Source organism: Phocoena sinus, chromosome X, assembly GCF_008692025.1.
Source record: "Phocoena sinus isolate mPhoSin1 chromosome X, mPhoSin1.pri, whole genome shotgun sequence".
In the NCBI taxonomy this organism is placed as follows: Eukaryota; Metazoa; Chordata; class Mammalia; order Artiodactyla; family Phocoenidae; genus Phocoena; species Phocoena sinus.
The window spans coordinates 33,695,695-33,718,713 of record NC_045784.1 but is presented as its reverse complement, the minus strand read 5'-3'; the positions used below and the strand labels follow the sequence as shown (position 1 = coordinate 33,718,713).

The 23,019-nt window shown below is 39.7% G+C and overlaps 1 protein-coding gene across 1 annotated transcript in view; it reads right to left on the bottom strand.

Moving 5' to 3' along the window:
* Positions 1 to 23,019, bottom strand: part of XK (X-linked Kx blood group) — a 54,924-nt gene that overhangs the window by 4,426 nt on the left and 27,479 nt on the right. The gene's annotated exons all lie outside the window — the stretch shown is intronic.

Here is a 23,019-nt window from a genome sequence, read left to right as displayed (position 1 = left end):
TTTATTGGCCGCCTTCCCTTCCCTGTCTCACTTCCCTTCTCCCACACTTCTTATACCTTCCTCCAGACAGACATGCACTCAAATGCTTGTCTCAGGGTCTGCTTCAGGGTCAACTGAGACTAAAACACCTTTCAGACCCCATCTGCTCTGTCTGAATATGTGGAGTCCTTTACATGGCGCGTTTTGTTTCCTCAATCAGCTTACAAGCTCCTGAGGAGTCATGAGTGACCATGTCTGATATTTCTCCTTGATACCCTCAACATATACCAGTGTAGAAACTGAAACAGAAAGCACTCAATAATAAATTGTTCATGAGTTCCTCTCTATCTGCAGGACCTTTTAAATTTATATACTGACTACAGATTGCTCACTTTTCTTTGCTCTTCAGTTATATTCTTAAATTCCATACAGTGCTGAAGAAATGAGAACCTCACTGTTACTGAGTCAATCTGTCTTGGTCTAAAAGGCCTTAATGTTTCAAGAGGTCTCAACTCTAGCTGTTTATTTCGTAAAATGGCTGACGGCTAATGGGTTTACCCGGTTTATACCGAGCAGCAGTGTTAGGGGACAAGATGTGGCTCATTTGAATGGAGCATGGTACTATGTTTCAGAGCATGACACTGCTGGCTGTGAGTTCTATTATCTAAAAAATGTACTTCCAACCCATGAGCACAGACTGTGTGGTCGAATCTGAAATACAATCACTTACTGCAGGCTGCCACGACCTCCAAATATTGGAGCAGGGAGGAACCCGGAGTCTGGCTGGGTTCTGTTTTCTTGCCCATAAAATTGAGATAATACCTTCCATGCCCACCTCCAACGTACATATAACAAAATTGTTTTTACTTATAATTTAAAATGCATGGGAATAAAGGGTTCATTTTCTTATTTAAGTTCTGAATCAATGGAAGACATCTACATTTGATGGGCATAAAAACTCGGAAGCTTGGGTAGTTAGTTGCCTGGGAGAAGCTCAGCTTTACTCAAAGCATCAACTCCTCTCATAGTCTTTTGGCACTGATTTAAATCATCGATCTCATTCTCTGGAAAGACTGCCATGTACTAATCAAATTTAAAAGATAGAAATACTATCACAGGAGTAGCCTGGGAAGTAATTGGACTGAATTATTTTTTCTGAGAGGCTAGTTCAATGGAGCATTATAAAGCAGTACATATTGCTGATACACTGTTTTTATTGAAATACAGTTGATTTACAATGTTCTGTTAATTTCTGCTGTACAGCAAAGTGACTCAGTTATACGTATACATTCTTTTTTATATTCTTTTCCATTATGGTTTATCCCAGGTGATATACTTTTATATGTATGGTTACACATTTCTACAGACCTTAAGAATCTAGTATTGGATCCTTTTCTTTTAGTCCTTCAGTTTTTTCTACTACAAGAAAAATAACTTCAAATGTAGAATATGAGCTAAGTGTAAATTATCATATAAATTATGTATTCATACACATGCAGTATTTACACTGTTATATTTACGGTACTTCATCTCCAAGTTACTTATTACTTTTAACAATGCAATGGCCCAAACCATTTTTTAACCATCTATCCATTTTTCTCGTTAGGTCAATTATTTCCAAATTATGGTTTTTTTCTCTATCAAGAGAGTTAGCCAATTATTACCCAATTGCTGCTTAGTAGGAATTAACTGCTAAGGCCTTCTGAGAATGCAAAGAAATGACTGTGAAATCACTAACTTCAATTATCATTCCCAACGTTGGGTGCTCCCTGCTCCCCTAGAAAGGGGCCAGGAAGAGAGATATACTTGGGAGACAAGAAGCTTGAACAAAATGCTTGGAATGTATATTTCTACCTCTAGAGTTAAGCTGTTATCTAATGAATGGCTAGGATGATATTTATGCAAATATCTACTTATTCAGACTTAAATGGAGAAAAGTTCCTGACATCATTTCCCAACCTTCTCTTCCCACAGTCAACACAACAGGGGATCCGTTGGTGGTCCTGACCTTTTAAGTGGCATGTCATAGAAGTCTAACAGCCCCTAATAATCTTTTTTTCTAAACATCTTTATTGGGGTATAATTGCTTTACAATGGTGTGTTACTTTCTGCTTTATAACAAAGTGAATCAGCTATACATATACACACATCCCCATATCTCCTCTCTCTTGCATCTCCCTCCCACCCTTCCTGTCCCACCCCTCTAGGTGGTCACAAAGCACCGAGCTGATCTCCCTGTGCTATGCGGCTGCTTCCCACTAGCTATCTATTTTACATCTGGTAGTGTATGTATGTCCATGCCACGCTCTCACTTTGTCACGGCTTACCCTTCCCCCTCCCCACCTCCTCAAGTCCATTCCCTATGTCTGCGTCTTTATTCCTGTCCTGTCCCTAGATTCATCAGAACCTTTTTTTTTTTAGATTCCATATATATATGTTAGCATACAGTATTGGTTTTTCTCTTTTTGACTTACATCACTCTGTATGACAGACTCCAGGTCCATCCAACACACTACAAATAAGTTAATTTTGTTTCTTTTTATGGCTGAGTAATACTCCATTGTATATATGTGCCACATCTTTATCCATTCATCTGTCGCTGGACTTCAGGTTGTTTCCATGTCCTGGCTATTGTAAATAGTGCTGCAATGAACATTGTGGTACATGACTCTTTTTGAATTATGGTTTTCTCAGGGTATATGCCCAGGAGTGGGATTGCTGGGTCATATGGTAGTTCTATATTTAGTTTTTTAAGGGACCTCCATACTGTTCTCCATAGTGGCTGTATCAATTTACATTCCCACCAACAGTGCAAGAGGGTTCCCTTTTCTCCACACCTTCTCCAGCATTTACTGTTTCTAGATTTTTTGATGATGGCCATTCTGATTGGTGTGAGATGATGTCTCGTTGTAGTTTTGATTTGCATTTCTCTAATGATTAGAGATGTTGAGCATCCTTTCATGTGTTTGTTGGCAGTCTGTATATCTTCTTTGGACAAATGTCTATTTAGGACATCTGCCCATTTTTGGATTGGGTTGTTTGTTTTTTTGATATTGAGCTGCATGAGCTGCTTGTATATTTTGGAGATTAATCCTCTGTCAGTTGCTTCATTTGCAAATATTTTCTCCCATTCTGAGGGTTGTCTTTTGGTCTTGTTTATGGTTTCCTTTGCTGTGCAAAAGCTTTTAAGTTTCATTAGGTCCCATTTATTTTTGTTTTTATTCCATTTTTCTAGGAGGTGGGTCAAAAAGGATCTTGCTGTGATTTATGTCACAGAGTGTTCTGACTAGGTTTTCCTCTACAAGTTTTAGAGTGTCTGGCCTTACATTTAGGTCTTTAATCCATTTTGAGCTTATTTTTGTGTATGGTGTTTGGAAGTGTTCTAATTTCATTCTTTTACATGTAGCTGTCCAGTTTTCCCAGTGCCACTTATTGAAGAGGCTCTTTTTTCTCCATTGTGTATTCTTGCCTCCTTTATCAAAGATAAGTTGACCATATGTGTGTGGGTTTATCTCTGGGCTTTCTATCCTGTTCCATTGATCTATATTTCTGTTTTTGTGCCAGTACCATACTGTCTTGATTACTATAGCTTTGTAATACAGTCTTAAGTCAGAGAGCCTGATTCCTCCAGCTCCGTTTCTCTTTCTCAAGATTGCTTTGTCTATTCGGGGTCTTTTGTGTTTCCATACAAATTGTGAAATTTTTTGTTCTAGTTCTGTGAAAAATACCATTGGTAGTTTGATAGGGATTGCACTGAACCTGTAGATTGCTTTGGGTAGTACAGTCATTTTCACAATGTTGATTCCTTCAGTCCAAGAACATGGTATATCTCTCCATCTGTTTGTATCATCTTTAATTTCTTTCATCAGTGTCTTATAGTTTTCTGCATACAGGTCTTTATCTCCCTAGGTAGGTTTATTCCTAGGTTTTGGTTTTTTTTTTGCTGTACGCGGGCCTCTCACTGTTGTGGCCTCTCACGTTGTGGAGCACAGGCTCCGGACGCGCAGGCTCAGAGGCCATGGCTCACGGGCCCAGCCGCTCCGCGGCACGTGGGATCTTCCCGGACCGGGGCACGAACCCGTGTCCCCTGCATCGGCAGGCGGACTCTCAACCACTGCGCCACCAGGGAAGCTCTATTTCTAGGTATTTTTTTCCTTTTGTTGCAATGGTAAATGCGAGTGTTTCCTTAATTTCCCTTTCAGATTTTTCATCATTAGTGTATAGGAACCCAAGAGATTTCTGTGCATTAATTTTGTATCCTGCTACTTTTCATATTCTCATTTCCTATGTGAGTGTGTGGAGTGGAGGGGCGAGGTCGGAGGGCATTTTGCTGTTTCTATCTTTTATTAGAAGGTAAGACATCACTTTGGGTAAAGCTAAAAGGAAGGCTTTGGCAATATTCCAAACCCCTGCCACGCTTACAAAGCTTCTTCCCATGCAATTCCAGCCAAACGAACTCCTTCCAAAGGAACTCTTCCTATTTCACAGAGAAATTAATTGTTATTAGGAATGAATTTGCTAATTTCCTGACCTGACTTCAAGACCCTAATGTTTGTGTTAAGTGGTGGAGAACATTTTATTCCTCAGGATTCGTCTTCGGAGGGGAATTCTATTTGTAAGACAAGGCAAGCACTTTCTCTGTGGCTTATCCTAGCATTCATTATAATACCCTCTCAATTTTTTGTATGTAGGAAAATTTCTATTGATATAATAATAATGCTAAAAGGAAGAAAGGAGGGAGGGAAGGAAGGAGGGAGGGGAGAGAGGGAGGGAGGGAAGGAAGGGGGAAGGAGAAAGGAAAGAGGAAGAAAAAGAAAGGGTGAGCGAGGACCCTTCCCTTTACCTGGCACTCCTTTCTGTCTACTGCCACACTCTCTTTCACACTTTCCTCAACCCTCTTACCACTAATCAAAACACTCGTTTTCGAATCCTCAACTCCTTGCAGTCTGGATTCTAGTCTTGCTCCTTCCTCATCTCTCTGCAACATTTGACATTGTTCATTCCCACTTTCTTGAAACTTCTTCTGTGGAAGTGATCGTATCATTTTCTCCTAATCATCCTCTCACTTTTCTTGCAGTCCCTTCTCAATTTCATTCATAGGTACATCTTTCTCTTCTACTCAGGAACCATGGTTTTATTTTTCTCCTTCCTACCAGATTTCTCTTCCAAGATATCTTTATAGGTGCCTCAAAACAAAACAAAGCACAGAACAAAACTTATATTTCCTTGAAAATCTCCTCTTACATTCCCTCTAGCAGCTCACAACACCATCAGTCCAGATCATTCTATCCAGAAATTTACATGTTAACTAGGGCTTTTCACTTTCCTCTCCCATCCCACTCAAATAGATCTCTAAGCTCTCGTTACTCAGTGCGGCTCATGGATCAGAAGCACTGACATTGACTGGGGGTCAATGAAGTGCTCTAGCTTAGACCCTGAGATTCTGAGTCAGAATCTCTATTTTAACACGATTTTCCATTTTTCTCAGGCTTTAATGTATGACCATTAAAGTCTGAAAAGTACTGCTCTAAGTTCATTTCTTCCTCCGTTTCTGGCTCTGTCCCTTGTTAACTCTCATAATGGCTCTTACCACAGGGTCCTAACTCATTTGTTTCTCTGCCACCAGCCTTCCTCTCCTCTTCGTCTGCCTGGATAAACCCTACTTGTTCTTCAAGGTTCAGTTAAAGTGTTACCGCCTCAATGATGCCTTTTCTCGGCCTTTATTCAACTATATTTATTCAGTTGTGCTAAATGCTTCCAAGACTCTTCTAAGCTCAGTTAACTGCCACTCTACTGGGAACTCACAGTCACTTAATGCATACGTCTCTTTCCTCACTTAGTACCTTTGGTTTAGTGCAATCTCCTAGAGGTAGCTACTGTTTCATACAGATTTTTATTACAGCACCTAGCACAGTGACTGGCACAAAGTTGGTAACTGATATGTCTGTTGAATAAATGAATTAAAAATTGTACAATCTGTGACCTTCCCTTTTTTTTTTAACCACTGAATGAGTAATTGAAGCTCCAAATCTCTCACAGACACGACTGAAGTGAGCCATGAGAACTCTCAAAGCCCCTTCCCAGATGGTGACTTCTGGGGTTATGGGCTTCCTATGCAAATACATCTGCTTTATGTGCCTTTCTCAATCAAGAAGTTGCACGTGTTTCCAGCACTTCCAGAGAAATAGGATCCAAATTAGAAAAGGTCTTTGAGATTTAAGTTTACACTCTAAAAAAAACCTCTTCTAGGTACATGAGAGGCTTGCAAAGCAGGGAGATTTAGGAACAGTGCAGTACTTTCTGACCACAGGAATAACTAAGGACGGTAAGTCCTGCTTCAGGATGTTGGGCCCAGCCAGGATTAAGACAAGTCTGGATTATCTCAGCAGTGTTATCTTCCTGGTCAGTTATCCAGATCACTGCTCTTGCTGGATTCCATGACTTACTCTTACTTGAGTTACCTTTGATCATGTATTACAGGACCCAGGGTTCTGCTTTAATTCCACCCCAGGCCCTGACAACTGGTCAGCAAACTTTTTTTTTTTAACATCTTTATTGGAGTATAATTGCTTTACAGTGGTGTGTTAATTTCTGCTTTATAACAAAGTGAATCAGCTATACATATACATATGTTCCTGTATCTCTTCCCTCTTGCGTCTGCCTCCCTCCCACCCTCCCTATCCCACCCCTCTAGGTGGTCACAAAGCACCGAGCTGATCTCCCTGTGCTATGCGGCTGCTTCCCACTAGCTATCTATTTTACGTTTGGTAGTGTATATATGTCCATGCCACTCTCTCACTTCGTCCCAGCTTACCCTTCCCCCTCCCCATGTCCTCAAGTCCATTCTGTACGTCTGCGTCAGCAAACTGTTAATGAAGAGAGTGAAAATGAGAGAGATCGTCATCACCGTGAGCTTGTACCCACATCTGTCACCTTCTCTCCCCAGGTGCTATCATAAATATTGCTTTGGTCCTTTATTGTAACAGCTTTATTGAGACATAATTCGCATACCATACAATTCACAATTTAAAGTGTACAATTCAATGTTTCTTTTTTGTTAACAATAATTTTATTATCACAGTTATTACTGAACAATTATGATGTCCCCAACACCACGCACTTTACATATATGATCACATTTAATCCTTATCAGTTGGTTCTAGTTTATACCCACTTTCCAGATGAGAAAGATGAGGTTAAATAGCTTTCCCAATGTCATACAGCTAGTAAGTGGTCATGCTTGGATTCAAATTGAGAACTGTTTGTCTCTAAACTCTTTCTTTTTTAGTTGGAGTATAGTTGCTTTACAATGTTGTGTTAGTTTCTGCGGTACAGCAAAGTGAATCAGCTATACATATACATATATCCCCTCTTTTTTTGGATTTCCTTCCCGTTTAGGTCACCATAGAGAACTGAGTAGAGTTCCCTAAGGAGGCAAGAAAATACAAGAGAGAAAAGACAGTCTCTTCAATAAGTGGTGCTGGGAAAACTGGACAGCTACATGTAAAAGTATGAAATTAGAACACTCCTTAACACCACACACAAAAATAAACTTAAAATGGACTAAAGACCTAAATGTAAGGCCAGACACTATAAAACTCTTAGAGGAAAACCTAGGCAGAACACTCTTTGACATAAATCGTAGCAAGATCCTTTTTGACCCACCTCCTACAGAAATGGAAATAAAAACAAAAATAAACAAATGGGACCTAATGAAACTTCAAAGCTTTTGCACAACAAAGGAAACCATAAACAAGATGAAAAGACAAACCTCAGAATGGGAGAAAATATTTTCAATGTTTCTCCAAAAGCAGATTCGCAGATATCTACTTTTAGTACGTTTCATCACCAGAGTCACATTTAGTACGTTTTCATCACTTCAAAAAGAAACCCTGCACACTTTAGCTCTCATTCCTCTACCCCCCTCCCCCACCCAGTCCTAAGCAACCACTAACTACTTTCTGTCTCTATAGATTTCCCTATCCTGGACTTCTGTATGAATGAAACCATATAATGTGTGGTCTTTTGTGACTGGTTTCTTTCACTTAGCATAACATTTTCAACACTCATCTATCTTGTAGCATGCATCAGTCCTTCATTTCATTTCATGGTCAAATAATATTCCATTGTATGGATATACTACATTTTGCTTATCCATTCATCAGCTGATGAAAATTTGGGCTGTTTCCACCTTCTGGCTATTGTGAATAGTGCTTCTACAAACATTTGTGTGTGATTTTTTTTTTTTTAATTTGGCTGCATTGGGTCTTCGTTGCTGCACATGGGCTTTCTCTAGCTGTGGCGAGCAGGGGCTACTCTTGGTTGTGGTGCGTGGGCTTCTCATTGCAGTGGCTTCTCTTGTTTCGGAGCACGGGCTCTAGGCACGTGAACTTCAGTAGTTGTGGCTCACGGGCTGTACAGTGCAGGCTCAGTAGCTGTGGCACATGGGCTTAGCTGCTCTGCAGCATGTGGGATCTTCCCAGACCAGGGCTCAAACCCATGTCTCCTGCATTGGCAGGTGGATTCTTAACCACTGCACCACCAGGGAAGTTCCTATGAATATATTTTTATTTCTCTTGGGTCTATAGGAGTAGAGTTGCTGGGTCATATGGTAACTTTGTGTTTAATTATTTGAGGAACTGCCAGACTGTATTCCAAAGTGATTGCACCATTTTACATTCCCACCAGCAGTGTATGAAAGTTCCAATTTCTCCACACCCTCACCAATGTTTGTTATTATCATTAACTTCAATTTTTATTATAACTTTTTGATTCTAGTCATCCCAGTGGGTGTGAAGTGGTACACCTTTGTGATTTTGATTTGCGTTTTCATGATGACTAATGATGTAGAGCATCTTTTCATGTGCTTATTGGCCATCTGTACATCTTCCTTAGTTGCTCTGGTTCTTAACTATAGAAAAAACTCATAATAGATTTCACACTTTCTCATATGTATCCCAAAAACTCTACCAGAATTCAAAGGCCAGATTTGCATAGACTTATTTAAGGACAATATATTAGCTTCACCCTCAGGGGTCAATGAGCATTTAAAATGAAAAAGAGAGTACAATTCTGATTTCTCGTGCTTTTTAACTTCCCTTAAAAAGGCATTAAAAAGCAAAAAAGAGGATTTCCATGCTGACAATGGCAGATTAGTTTGTTTTGGTTCAATATTTCTGCCAAGAGCAACTGGACAAACACCTGCTTAAAGGCATCAGAGATCTACCAAAGAAAGCAGTCAGTACTTTCGGGCCAAGATCTTAAAGAGAAGAAAAGTCCTAAGAGAAAATTCTGAAGCTGCTCTTCCCCTTGAGACATATGCCCATATGATACTGGGTACAGTATTATGGAACATGAACACAGCTTTCAGCAGTCTCTCAAATCTGGTGGGTGTGGGAGCAAATATTGATACTGTGGCCCTATAATGGTCCTGGAGACAGCCAAAGCTTTCTGGTGGGAACCCCGAAGACTAGACACTGGGAGGAAGGGTGACCAGAAATAGATAATCCCTCATAAAGGCTGAAGTACACATTTCAACCAACTCAAGTTATAACTGGATCAATTCAATCTATATCTAACCCAATTACCTGCCATAAACAAAAGTAAAATCTTCCTGGAGAAAGAGAACTCATCCAGAGACTCAAAGTAACTCTCTCTTTTTTTTTTTCTTTGCTGCATGCAGGCCTCTCACTGTTGTGGCCTCTCCTGTTGCAGAGCACAGGCTCCGGACACGCAGGCTCAGCGGCCATGGCTCACGGGCCCAGCCGCTCCATGGCATGTGGGATCTTCCTGGACCGGGGCACGAACCCGTGTCCCCTGCATGGGCAGGTGGACCCTCAACCACTGCACCACCAGGGAAGCCTTCTTTTTTTTTTAATATAAGCATCTGACATTTAATTAAAAATAACATGGCAGGCCAACAACAAAAACAAAAAAATAATCTAAATCCAAGACTTAAAATATACCCATAGGAAATAGAGATATTGTAATTATCTCACATGGACTTAAAAATATTCATAATTACCCTGAAGAAACCATAATTCAAAAAGAGTCATGTACCACAATGTCCACTGCAGCACTATTTACAATAGCCAGGACATGGAAACAAGCTAAGTGTCCACTGACAGATGAATGGATAAAGAAGATGTGGCACATATATCCATTGGAATATTACTCAGCCATAAAGAGAAACAAAATTGAGTTATTTGCAGTGAGGTGGATGGACCTAGAGTCCGTTGTACAGAGTGAAGTAAGTCAGAAAGAGAAAAACAAATACCGTATGCTAAAGCATATATATGAAATCTAAAAAAACGGTACTGATGAACCTAGTGGCAGGGCAGGAATAAAGATGCAGATGTAGAGAATGGACTTGAGGACACGGGGAGGGGGAAGGGTAAGCTGGGACAAAGTGAGAGAGTGGCATGGACATATATACACTACCAAACGTAAAATAGCTAGCTAATGGGAAGCAGCTGCATAGCACAGGGAGATCAGCTCGGTGCTTTGTGACCACCTAGAGGGGTAGGATAGGGAGGGTAGGAGGGAGACACAAGAGGGAGGAGATATGGGGATGTGTGTGTATGTATAGCTGATTCACTTTGTTATAAAGCAGAAACTAACACACCATTGTAAAGCAATTATACTCCAATAAAGATGTTAAAAATATTCATAATTAATATGTTTAAGAAATTATGACAAGATAGAGAAGTTATCAGAGACTGGAAACTATTCTAAAACCTCAAATGAAAATTCCAGAACTGAAAAATACAATAAGGGCCATTAAGAAATCAACAGACGGGTTTAATAGAATAGAAATTGCTACAAAGATTATTAGTACTAAGCAGAAGGCAAGTCAGAAGAAAACGGAGAAACAAAAAAGCACGAGAGACTTACAGCAAAGTGAAATTGGAGAGAGAGAGAAGAGAAGAAGAAGAATGGGTCGGAACCAATACTTAAAGTGATAAAGTCTAAGAATTTTCCCAAACTGCTAAAATATCAAACTAAAGCCCAAGTAGGATAAATACGAAGAAAACCTCAACTAAGCATGTTAAAACTGCTGAACATCAAAGTCAAAGTGAAAACCTTAAAAAGCAGTTAGAAACAAACGAAAAACCAAAAATCGGATGAATTTAAAGGAGCAACAATAACAAGAACAGCTGGCATCTCAACAGAAATAATGGAAGCCAGAGACAAAGGGGTGGTAACCTCAAAGTGGGAGGAAAGAAACCACTGACCTAGTCTTCCAAACACAAAGGTGAAGGTAAAAGAAAGACATTTTATGACAAAACAAAAATGAGGGTATTTTTCACTAGTAGATCTACTCTAAAGAAAATACTAAAGGTAGCATTTCAGACCCAATGAAAATGATCCCACGTGGAAGCATGGAGATACAGGAAGGTCTGAACAGGGACCAAAAGGATAGACACAACTCAATTTTTATAATCAGCCAAAAGACTTGCATGGTCACTTGACACACACACACACACATACACACACACACACACACACACACACACACACCAAAATGGTCACTAAAAACACGAAAAGGAAGTCAAGCTCATTAGCCATCAGGAAATGCAAATTCAAACTAAAATGAGACACTACTACACACACCCACTGTAATACTGAAAGTAACAGCAAGTGTTGGCAAGGATGTGGGGCAACTGGAACTCTTATACACTGCTTGTGGGAGTGTAAAGTGGTATAATGACTTTTGCAGTTTCTACTAAAGCTAAACATAGGCATTTCCTGTGACCAGCAATTCTACCCGAGTATAGGTGTAACAGAACTGCATATATATATACGTATACTAAAAGGCATGTACGAGGATATTTTCAGCAGCATTATTTTTAATCCCAATCTGGAAAAAACCTAAATATTAATCAAGAGAAGAATGTGTCAATTCATTGTGGTATATTCATACAATGGAATATTACATTACACAGCAATGCTAAAGAACAAAGTTTGCTACAAGTCACAACATGGATAACTCTCACAAATATAATGTTCAGTGAAAGAAGCTAGACCTCTGATTCCATTTATATCAACTTTTTAAAGACCAGGAAAAATTAATCTGTGATGTTAGAAGTCAGCTTTCTTTTTTAAATTTAATTTTTATTGGAGAATAGTTGATTTGCAACGTTGAGCTAGTTTCAGGTGTACAGCAAAGTGAATCAGTTATACATGTACATACATCTATTCTTTTTCACAGTCTTTTGCCATGTAGGTTATTACAGAGTACTGAGTAGAATTCCCTGTGCTACACAGTAGGTCCTTGTTGATTATCTATCTTGTATATGTTAACCCCAACTTCCTAATTTATCCCTCCCCCCACCTTTCCCCTTTGGTAACCATATATTTATTTTCTAAGTCTGTGAGTCTGTTTCTGTTTTGTAAATAAGCTCATCTGTATAATTTTTAAAGATTCCACGTATAAGTGATATCATATGGTATTTGTCTTTCTCTGTCTGGCTTCCTTCACTTAGTATGATGATCTCTAGGTCCATCCATGTTGCTGCAAATGGTATTATTTCATTCTTTTTACGGCTAATATTCCACTGTATACACGTACCACATATTCTTTATCCATTCATCTGTCGACGGAGATTTAGGTTGTTTCCATGTCTTGGCTACTGTAAACAGTGATGCGATGAACACTTGGGGTGCATGTATCTTTTCAAATTATAGTTTCCTCTGGATGTATGCCCAGGATTGGGATCGCTGGATCATATGGCAGCTCTATTTTCAGTTTTGTAAGGAACCTCCATACTGTTCTCCATAGTGGCTGCACCAATTTACATTCCCACCAACTGTGTAGGAGGGTTCCCTTTTCTCCACACCCTCTCCAGCATTTACTGCTTGTAGACTTTTTTTTTTTTTTGGCTGCGCTGCATGGCATGTGGGATCTTAGTTCCCCAACTGGGGATTGAACTCGCACCCCCTGCAGTGGAAGCACAGAGTCTTAACCACTGGACTGCCAGGGAAGTCCCTGTCTGTAGACTTTGATGATGGCCATTCTGACCAGTATGAGGTGATACTTCATTGTAGTTTTAATTTGCATTTCTCTAATAATTAGCAATGTTGAGCCTCTTTTCATGTGCTTTTTGGCCATCTGTATGTCTTTTTTGGAGAAATGTCTATTTAGATCTTCTGACCATCTTTTGACTGGGTTGTTTGTTTTTTTGATATTGAACTGCATGAGCTCTGTTTATTTTGGAGGTTCATCCCCTGTCGGTCGCATCGTTTGCAAATATTTTCTCCCATTTTTTGGGTTGCCTTTTTGTTTTGTTTATGGTTTCCTTTGCTGTGCAAAAGCTTTGAAATTTCATTAGGTCCCATTTGTTTATTTTTGTTTTTATTTTGATTACTCTAGGAGTTGGGTCCAAAAAGATACTGCTGCAATTTATGTCAAAGAGTGTTCTGCCTATGTTTTTCTCTAAGAGTTTTACAGTATCCAGTTTTACATTTAGGTTTTTAATCCATTTTGAGTTTATTTTTGTGTATGGTGTCAGAGAATGTTCTAATTTCATTGTTTTGCATGTAGCTGTCCAGTTTTCCCAGCAGCACTTATTGAGGAGACTGTCTTTTCTCCATTGTACGTTCATGCCTCCTTTGTCGTAGATTAATTGACCATAGGCACGTGGGTTTATTTCTGGGTAGAAGTCAGCTTTCTGCTTAGTGGTTACCTTTTGGGAAGAAGGGTTGGGAAAGCGACTTGAGAAGAGGCAAAGGGAGGCTTCTAGGAGTGCAGGTACTCTTCTGTTTCTTGACCTGCATAGAGGGCTACATGGGTGTGTTTACTTCGTGACAATTCATCAAATTTCACCCACATGATGAGTAAAATTTTCTATATACATTGTATACCCCAATAAAAATCTTTACTTAACAACATTTAGGGGCTTCCCTGGTGGCGCAGTGGTTAAGAATCCGCCTGCCAATGCAGGGGCACGGGTTCGAGCCCTGGTCCGGGAAGATCCCACATGCCACGGAGCAACTAAGCCCATGCGCCACAACTACTGATCCTGCACTCTAGAGCCTGCGAGCCACAACTACTGAGCCTGTGCGCCTACAGCCCGTGCTGTGCAACAAGAGAAGCCACCACAGTGAGAAGCCCGCGCACTGCAACGAAGGGTAGCCCCCGCTCACCACAACTACAGAAAGCCCATGCACAGCAACGAAGACCCAACACAGCCAAAAATAAATAATTTTTAAAAATTCTAAAAACATATAGGTGCATTACTACTATACTTACTAGGCAACTCAATAAATTCGTATTAAATTGAATTTTTTTAAAGGCAAAAGACTACACTTTCATTATTGTAATGAAGTTATTTCAGGAATAGTTTCCTTCACTACCCTGGCAAGATGCCATGGAGAAAACGAAACATACTATAAACACCTACTTGAATCACTATAGCAAAACTGGTTCTACAGATGTAACCAGGATGACATCCTAATACTGTAAAACACATCTTAAACTTCTAGCAACTAAGACCTTACTGTTACCAAAATGTCTCTTGAACATCTGCCAGTTTACCAGATGTTTAGTCAGAAATCGAGGACTTTCCTTTCAATACATAGTTATATCTTGTTTAGTATTCAGAATCGTCAGAACAAATTCTTATGGCATGTCATTCACAGTACATGTGATGTGATTATTACTGTTTACAATCCCTAAAGAGCCCGAACGATTTTTGCTATTTTTCTCCCAGACATATTTCAATTTCTTAGCTAAGGAAACTGGATGATAAAATCTCTTCTGGCTCATCTCTCTTATGCTCAAAAAAATTACTGCAGTCTTCTCATGCCAGGGACTATTGTAAGCACGTTACAGGTACTAATCACTTAATCCTAACAATTCTATAAAGTAGATACTGTTATTATCCTCATTATGCAGATGAGAAAATAAAAACACAAAGATGCTAAATAATTTCCCAGAAATCACTCAGCTAGCAGAGTTGGAATTCATACCTAAGCAGTCTTGCTCTAGAGTCTTGGTCTTAACCAATAGGCAATTCTGGCTAAATAAATATTAAATATAATGAGGCCTATTCCCCTAGCAGTGGTCTTTTTTTTTAAAACATCTTTATTGGAGTATAATTGCTTTACAGTGGTGTGTTAGTTTCTGCTTTATAACAAAGTGAATCAGCTATACATATACATATATCCCCATATCTCCTCCCTCTTGCGTCTCCCTCCCTCCCACCCTCCCTATCCCACCCCTCTAGGTGGTCACAAAGCACTGAGCTGATCTCCCTGTGCTATGCGGCTACTTCCCACTAGCTATCTGTTTTACATCTGGTAGTAGATGTAAATCCATGCCACTCTCTCACTTCGTCCCAGCTTACCCTTCCCCCTCCCCGTGTCCTCAAGCCCATTCTCTACGTCTGCGTCTTTATTCCTGTCCCCTAGCAGGGGTCTTAGCTCTACTTTTTACCTGTTTTATCAATGGGAGGCAAGGAGCAGGAGTCTGCTACCCTTGAAACTGTCCAGGGCCTCAAGGAGTCTGGAGAATCTCCCCCTACCCCCTGCCTAGAGTATTTTGGGGAGTTGCCCAATTCTTCTTTACTCCACCTGAGCCCAAATTTCATACCTATTTTCTATTATATGAGTAGTCTATATATAAAAACTTCTTGAAATCATGCTGTCTAGGTACCTAGGAGTTGGTAAGCCTCACTGCATTAAGCTGGTTTCTGGGAATCACCTCCCAAGGCACAACCGATGATCAGAAAGAAGAGGGGCAGGCTCCCCTATCTGCCCTCCCAATGTTCTTATCATCCTGCCTCAGGCAGAGAGAAGAGGCATCAGTGAGTTGAGCTAGAGAAAGGAACACCCTTGTCCTCCACAGCCAAACAAAGGAAGTTAGTACCTGACCCATGTGCGGGACCCCCTATCAGGTTTTCTAACAGCAAAATAGTTAGCAGGACCACTCAGAACCCCAAGGCGACAGTTCTGCATTCTGCTGCGGATTCTTACCTCTGGCAAGGCAGAGCAAACCTTCTCAAAACACAGTCACTCATGTACAGTGAACTTTGTAGATAATCAGGCACAGCCACTTGAGCCTCCACAACTGAAATAATCTCTTGTATTTTCTGCCTTCGCCAACACTTGAACCATAGACACTCACAAACATTTGCACACACATCCTTACCTCCACTAATCTTTTCTAGTATAATTTTTTCCCCAAATCTATCTTCCCTTCCCTCTTTTCAAATGCTTTATTCTGTTCTTATTTAATAGTCTTGTTTTATATGCGTTCATAGCTATAAGCAACATGAAAACTTAAAAAAAATGTAGGAAATAAATAATTGTAAAAATGGATAAATAAATGGCTTGGAACTTGCAAAGAAGATCTCAGTTCTCCTGTGTATGACTGTACCTGTTCAACACGCCCTATTCTAAGCTGCACCACCAGGACCTACTTACTTTACAGACATGAGTGAGGAATCAGAAGGTCCTATGCTAGATTCTTCAAACATACGCTCTAGAAGTAAACGTGAGAAGCTACATAAGCAGCACTGCTAGGCTCCAGTGAACCCAAGCACAGCCTTGACAATGCACTTATATGCAGGGTGGGGAGGAGTGTGTGTCTCCCCACTGAATAGCATTAAGTAACTTCCACTGGCTTGTGGCCACGGATTCCAGAAAAGAAAATCGGAGCCTATAACCAGGCAAAAGCCAAGCCTGAATGAAAAGTGTTGGTGGTATACAGAAGCATTTTTCCCCAGTGCATTTGGGGTGAGTTCAGTTTCGGAGCCATGGATATGAACTCACCCACAAGTCTTGCACGCTTCATATTGTCTTACACACTGACATCCACCATTACACAATCATATAGACCATTGTTTAGACTGCTATAGCAGTTATGTACACTATACTGAGTATAGCTGAAAATGCTCTTTGGTATAGAAAAAATTAAATAAACAGTTAATATTCAACTATATATATATATATATATATATACATATATATATATATATATATATCACATCTTTCTTGGATTTGTAATAGTCAAATAAATTCATCTGGGTATAGGTAGATGAGAGCAGTGTGGGATCCAAATCACAGACATCTAACAAGGAGTAGAAGTCTGAGAAACTTTCATACTGGAGCAGTCAACACAATACACCTAAATCAACCTTAGGGTAAGAAGAAAACAAACTACAGTAAATTATTTTACTGCTTTATTGAGCTATAATTTACATACAAATAACTGTACATATTTAATGTGTACAGTTTGATGATTTTGGACACATGCAAGTAAAATTTTGAAACTGAAATTTATTTTATTTTATTTCTTTCTTTTTTTAAACATCTTTACTGGAGTATAATTGCTTTACAATGGTGTGTTATAACAAAATGAATCAGCTCTACATATACATATGTTCCCATATCTCTTCCCTCTTGCGTCTCCCTCCCTCCCACCCTCCCTATCCCACCCCTCCAGGTGGTCACAAAGCACCGAGCTGATCTCCCTGTGCTATGCGGCTGCTTCCCACTAGCTATCTACCTTACGTTTGGTAGTGTATATATGTCCATGCCACTCTCTCACTTTGTCCCAGCTTACCCTTCCCCCTCCCCATATCCTCAAGTCCATTCTCTACTGGGTCTGTGTCTTTATTCCCGTCTTGCCCCTAGGTTCTTCATGACCTTTTTTTTTTTTCTCTTAGATTCCATATATGTATGTGTTACCATAGGGTATTTGTTTTTCTCTTTCTGACTTACTTCACTCTGTATGACAGACTCTAGGTCCATCCACCTCACTACAAATAACTCAATTTCGTTTCTTTTTATGGCTGAGTAATATTCCATTGTATATATGTGCCACATCTAGAAACTAAAATTCAAAATAACCACAAACTTCAATTTGCCCATATTTAACCAAATTTCCAATTAACCAATGCTCTACTTTTAGGTAAAAGAGAAATATTCATATCCCTAACAGAATACAAGCTCAATACAAACAGAAATTTTGTTTTATTCACTGATGCCTGGTAGCAAGTACAGTGCCTGGCACACAGTGGGTCTTCAATAGATATTGTTGAATAAGTTAATTGATAACAAGGAGTTATTATTAAATCTTAAAAAACATTGTATTCAAGCCAGTGTTACATAGCTTCCTCGTTTACCAAACTATATGCTACAAACATGTTCCAAATGGTGCACCTCAATCATTGAAGAATGTTTCTAATATTTATGGGCTCTTCTCCAAAGGTATAAAGATAACAAATATAAGGCTGAAAAACACACAAGAGAAATGTATTTCTGGATGGCCTATGTTTACCAGAAAATCAAATGCCCAGAAATCTCCATTCCCTTTGGATTGTTTAACTGAGTTTCATGGCACATTTGACACTTTTGTTCCGCCAGTCACTTACCTTGAAAGAGAAGAAATTGGATAACCAACTCTCTGCTCAACGTATTACCATCCTTTTTACTAAGCATTCACTAAAATAATCCAAATGTACTTCTAAAAGGCTTGAAAATGAATAAGAAAACTTTGAAATCAAAGACTAATAAGCAAGTTTTCCAGATTCTTTCTAGGTATTCATCACTTTACACACACACACACACTTCCTTTAATTAACCTTGTCATTTGGATCCTGGTCCACATACAAAAGAACTCAGAAAATGTTTACAGAAGCAAATGATAACAACTGCATGTCCTTAAGTAGCCAGTTCTCAGAAGGTCTAAAGTCATGAATTTTATTGTCTTACTTTTTCCTCAACATATGCCATTGTAATAACCTTGTTATAAGATGCTTTCAACTTATGTTTAACATTATCTTCCCTAGAGAAAATTCAATTTCATTCTATCCACTGAGCCCAAATTACTTTTTGGTCTCTTGAGGCACAATTAGAAATACCAGAAATAGCTTCCGACCTGAAGCAAGCATTAAAAACTACTTATCTCTGGAAATATAAAGGTTGGCTATCTAAATCTTCTTTCTCAGGCTCTTAAATGCGAAAAAACTGCAGAATCAGTCTTAATAATGAAAGGCCAGCAACACCAATGACTATTACCCATATCATAATATAGCTGTGAGAGCCAGTCTGTCCCTTTCCATGTGTTCCCCTTGTCCATGGGCAAATCTCCAGCCCTTAGCCAACCAAGGGTAAGGCGATCTTTAACTGCACAGGATGTGGAAGGATTGAGTACGTCACATCTGAGAAATGAAAATGTGAATTCGGTTCAACTTTTTAAAAAAGCCTTTAGTCTGTCCACATGCCTGACACCAGGCTAGGTACTATTAACCATGTGTTTAAGGCATTAAAAAAGGTGTTTGTAGTATTGTATGAGGGATGCTATTAGTTATGCATATTTTTCTCAAATTAAAGTTCCCATTTGGGGATAGTTTTAAAAGTAGACATACGAAAGTTGATTCTTTGAAAAGATCAACAAAATTGATAAACTCCTAGATGGACTAATCAAGAAACACAAGACACAAAATGAATTATGAATTCCGCAAATGAGGGAATAGCATTACAGTCCTAGACATTAAATTATATAAGGGAATATTACTAAGCAACAGTTGTCAATAAATTCAGTAACTTAGGTGAAATGGAGAAATTGGTAGAAAAATAAAACTTACCAAAAGTGACACAAGATGAGGTTAAAAATCTGAACAGCCGTCTAGCCATTAAAGAAATTAAATTATTAGCAAAACTTTCCTACAAAGAAAAATTAATTCATCACTGCTTTGCATCAAGACCAGAGAAGGTGCTGAAACACCTAATCCAAGCTCACCTTACTCACCTTTTGTAAGGTTACAAGTTTCATTAAAATCCATTAAAGTTACCAGTGCTATACAAAAAAAAGAGAAAAGTAGGCACATACTCCTTGTGGACTTGCTGTCTAGTGCAGGGACCCTCAAAGGGGACCCTCCGTAAGTAAACAATAAATTATAGTAATTAACCTCCATAAGTAATATAATAAATCAACCTCTAATGAGCATTTCACCAAGGGTCTGCACCACGTACCAACATTTTTAGCTCATCATGTTTAATTTTCACAACAATCCTGTGAAACCCGTGTTGACAGATGCAGTTGTGATAGATGAAGAGGCAAAAGGTCTGTGAGGTGAGACTGGTCACACAGCTATTCGGTGGCAGAACAGGCCATCCGCCCAGACCTTAGTCCAGCACATTTAAACAAAGTAACAGCTGTGTTCCACTAATAGGCTGCCTAGAACGAGAGCGCGTCCTGAATTTCCCAGCCACGGATGCCCCAGAGCTGCAGAGAAACTGCCAGCAAGAACCTAACATTATACACTTTGGGCTCAGGCCTCCCCAATCCCCCATTGCCTGATAGTGTCTTCCCATGCGTCTCCGCCACCTAGATTTCTCAATGAGCTCCCATATTTCTTCATGGAAATTCAATTCAGAGCCTACGTAGGCCAGCAAAAAGGAAGGAGGAGGAAGGAAAAAGAAAGAAAAGGGAAGTGAGAAGAGAGGGAAGGAATAAAACAGCCTTTAAAAAAAAACATTTCAAAGCACTTTCATATCCATCATCTGCCTTATCTTCCTACCCTCCTGAGGAGGCAGGCAAGACAATCATTCTGCTTTATAAAGGGAGAACCTGAGACGTAAAAAGCCATATAAATCAAAAGGAGGATGGAGAAATAGTGTTCGAGTCAGACGGTAGAACAGGGGTTGGCAAACTAAGTCCTATTTTTGTACAGCCCAAGAGCTAACAGTGTTTTACACATTGTTAAAGGGTTGTAAAACCAAAAACAAAGAAGACTGTGACACAGACCACAGACGGCCTGCAAAATCGAAAATATTTTTATCAATCCCTTTTAGAAAATTGTTGCCTGCAATAGAATACTTAGCCACAAAAAGAATGAACTAGCACTACATTCGTCAGCATGTATAGTTCTTAAAAGATTATGTTGAGCAAAAAATGCAACGATAGCTGCAGTTTGAGCAAGTTTAAGACCTACGGAACCAATGTATATTACTCATAGAGACAGTGCACATGTAGTTAAGTTATAAATCATGCATGAGAACGATAAACTCTGAAATCATGACAAGGAAGGGTCACGGGGTGGCCCAGCTGTACTAGTAATGTTTTGTTGCTTAAAGAAAAAAAAAGATAATTCTGAAGCAAACATGTCACGTGAATATTCGATAAAGCAAGCAAGTAGGTATATGGGTGTTTGTTATATTATTCTTTATTCCTGTCTACATGCTTTAACATTTCATTAATGTACAAAGAAAACCTCTGCAGTTAATAAGTGAGGAGATATTATAGATATCGTGTGTGGTTTTCAGCAAGGCCTCCAGAAGAAGCCCAACAAACCAAAAAAAGCCCTCTCGTGATGTCCTTGTGAACGAGTCAGAGAAAATGCATACGCTAATATGAGTGCAGTGGAGATGGATTTGCAACTGGATGTGCAATCTGCTCTCATACGCTCCACTACGTCCTTTCAGGCTAAAGGGCGATTGTCAAGGCGTCCGCAGGGCTGTGGTTTTGGGGCTGTCCTAGTCTCACTTTCTTGTTAACTACTGCATGGAGACATAAACTTATAGCTGGCCTAAAACTAGGAAGACAAGAGAATCATGATTCAAAATTATCTGAACAGGCTGATATCCTGGGCTTGAATCCAAGAAAAGGAAATGTAACAAGAAAAAATATCAAGTCCTACCTTTATATACGTAAAACTATACTGAGCAGGTAAAGGATGGGTAAATCTTGATTTAGCTGCTCTCAGTATGAAAAAAGAACTGGGAGAATTTATAGGACCATCGATCAATATAAACCAACTGTGTGATTCACTTCTTCCAAAAGCTACATTTGGGCACATAAATAAAATCACAGAGTTCAGATTAAAGCAAAAATAAAATAAAATAAAACATAGTCCCACTCCTATAAGCTCATCAAAATAAGTCTGCAATGTCACATGCAATTATGAATGCCACGTGTTAAGAAAAAAGTGACAAGTCAGATTGTATCTCAAGTACAGCGACCTTGGTGGCTACCAAGCATGCCATTAGAGAAATGACTGGAGGGTCTGGAGATCGGAAAAGAAAAAGAAGACAGGACAGTTGTGAATATGTGCAGATTTGGAGTTCTGCCATGTGGTAAGGGGAAGTAGTTGTGTTAGTGGTGCTTTAGCAGGGAAAAATCAGGTCTAACCAACAGGCTGAAGACTAAAGGAGGCTAATTTCCATATAATATAAGTGAAAATGCTCTACTTAGTAGTGTCACCTTGGTGGGGTACTATCCTATCACGAAAGGGATTTAATTTTCTCCCCCAATCTCCTCTCAACTGTGCTTTGTGGAAATAGAATGTGGAAGAAGTGACAGTGTCCCAGTTCTGAGCCTAGACCACAAGAGGCTTTGCATTGCACGCTTTGACTCTCTCAGAGCCCTGCCACCACCAGGCCAGCCTGCACAGGAAGTAATCACTTGGAAGAGAGCCATTCCAAGTGCAGCCATCCTAGACCAGTTATTCCCAACTGACCCACAGGCTGAGTGTGAACTCATAGGTAAGTTCAGTCAAGATCAGCCTAGCCGGACCCGGACCAGAACTGCCCAGTTGACCTGTAGACTATTGAGCAACAATAAATGCTTATTGTTTAAACCACTAAGTCTTGGGTAGTTTGTTACTCACAATAGCTAGCTGATACAGTGGAGACTTCTTGTCTCCTTTCCAGGCACATGGCACCATAGTCTCTCCTCACCCAGGCTAGTCACTCAAGTCTCCCTCCTTCAGAAACCTACAAATGAGAAGCAGGCCTCAGTCTCTATGATCATGAATGCTCCTAAACTCCAGGGTACCCACAACAAGCTATTTCTGAGGGAACCAGCAGTGGGCTGGACCTGAGGGCTCCCAGCTTAGAAGGCGGGGAGTCAAGTGCTTGGCTTCCCATGTGGTGAGCATCCTCCATCTTGGAATCTCACTTTAGGTGGCTTCTAGGAGGGCATGGAGTGGCCTCTACCATAAATAGCATATTACAGAAACTCCTATTCTCTCACACCTTCCCCCAGGTATTTCCTTATAGAATCTGAGAGTGGGGATGCAGGGGGTTGACCCT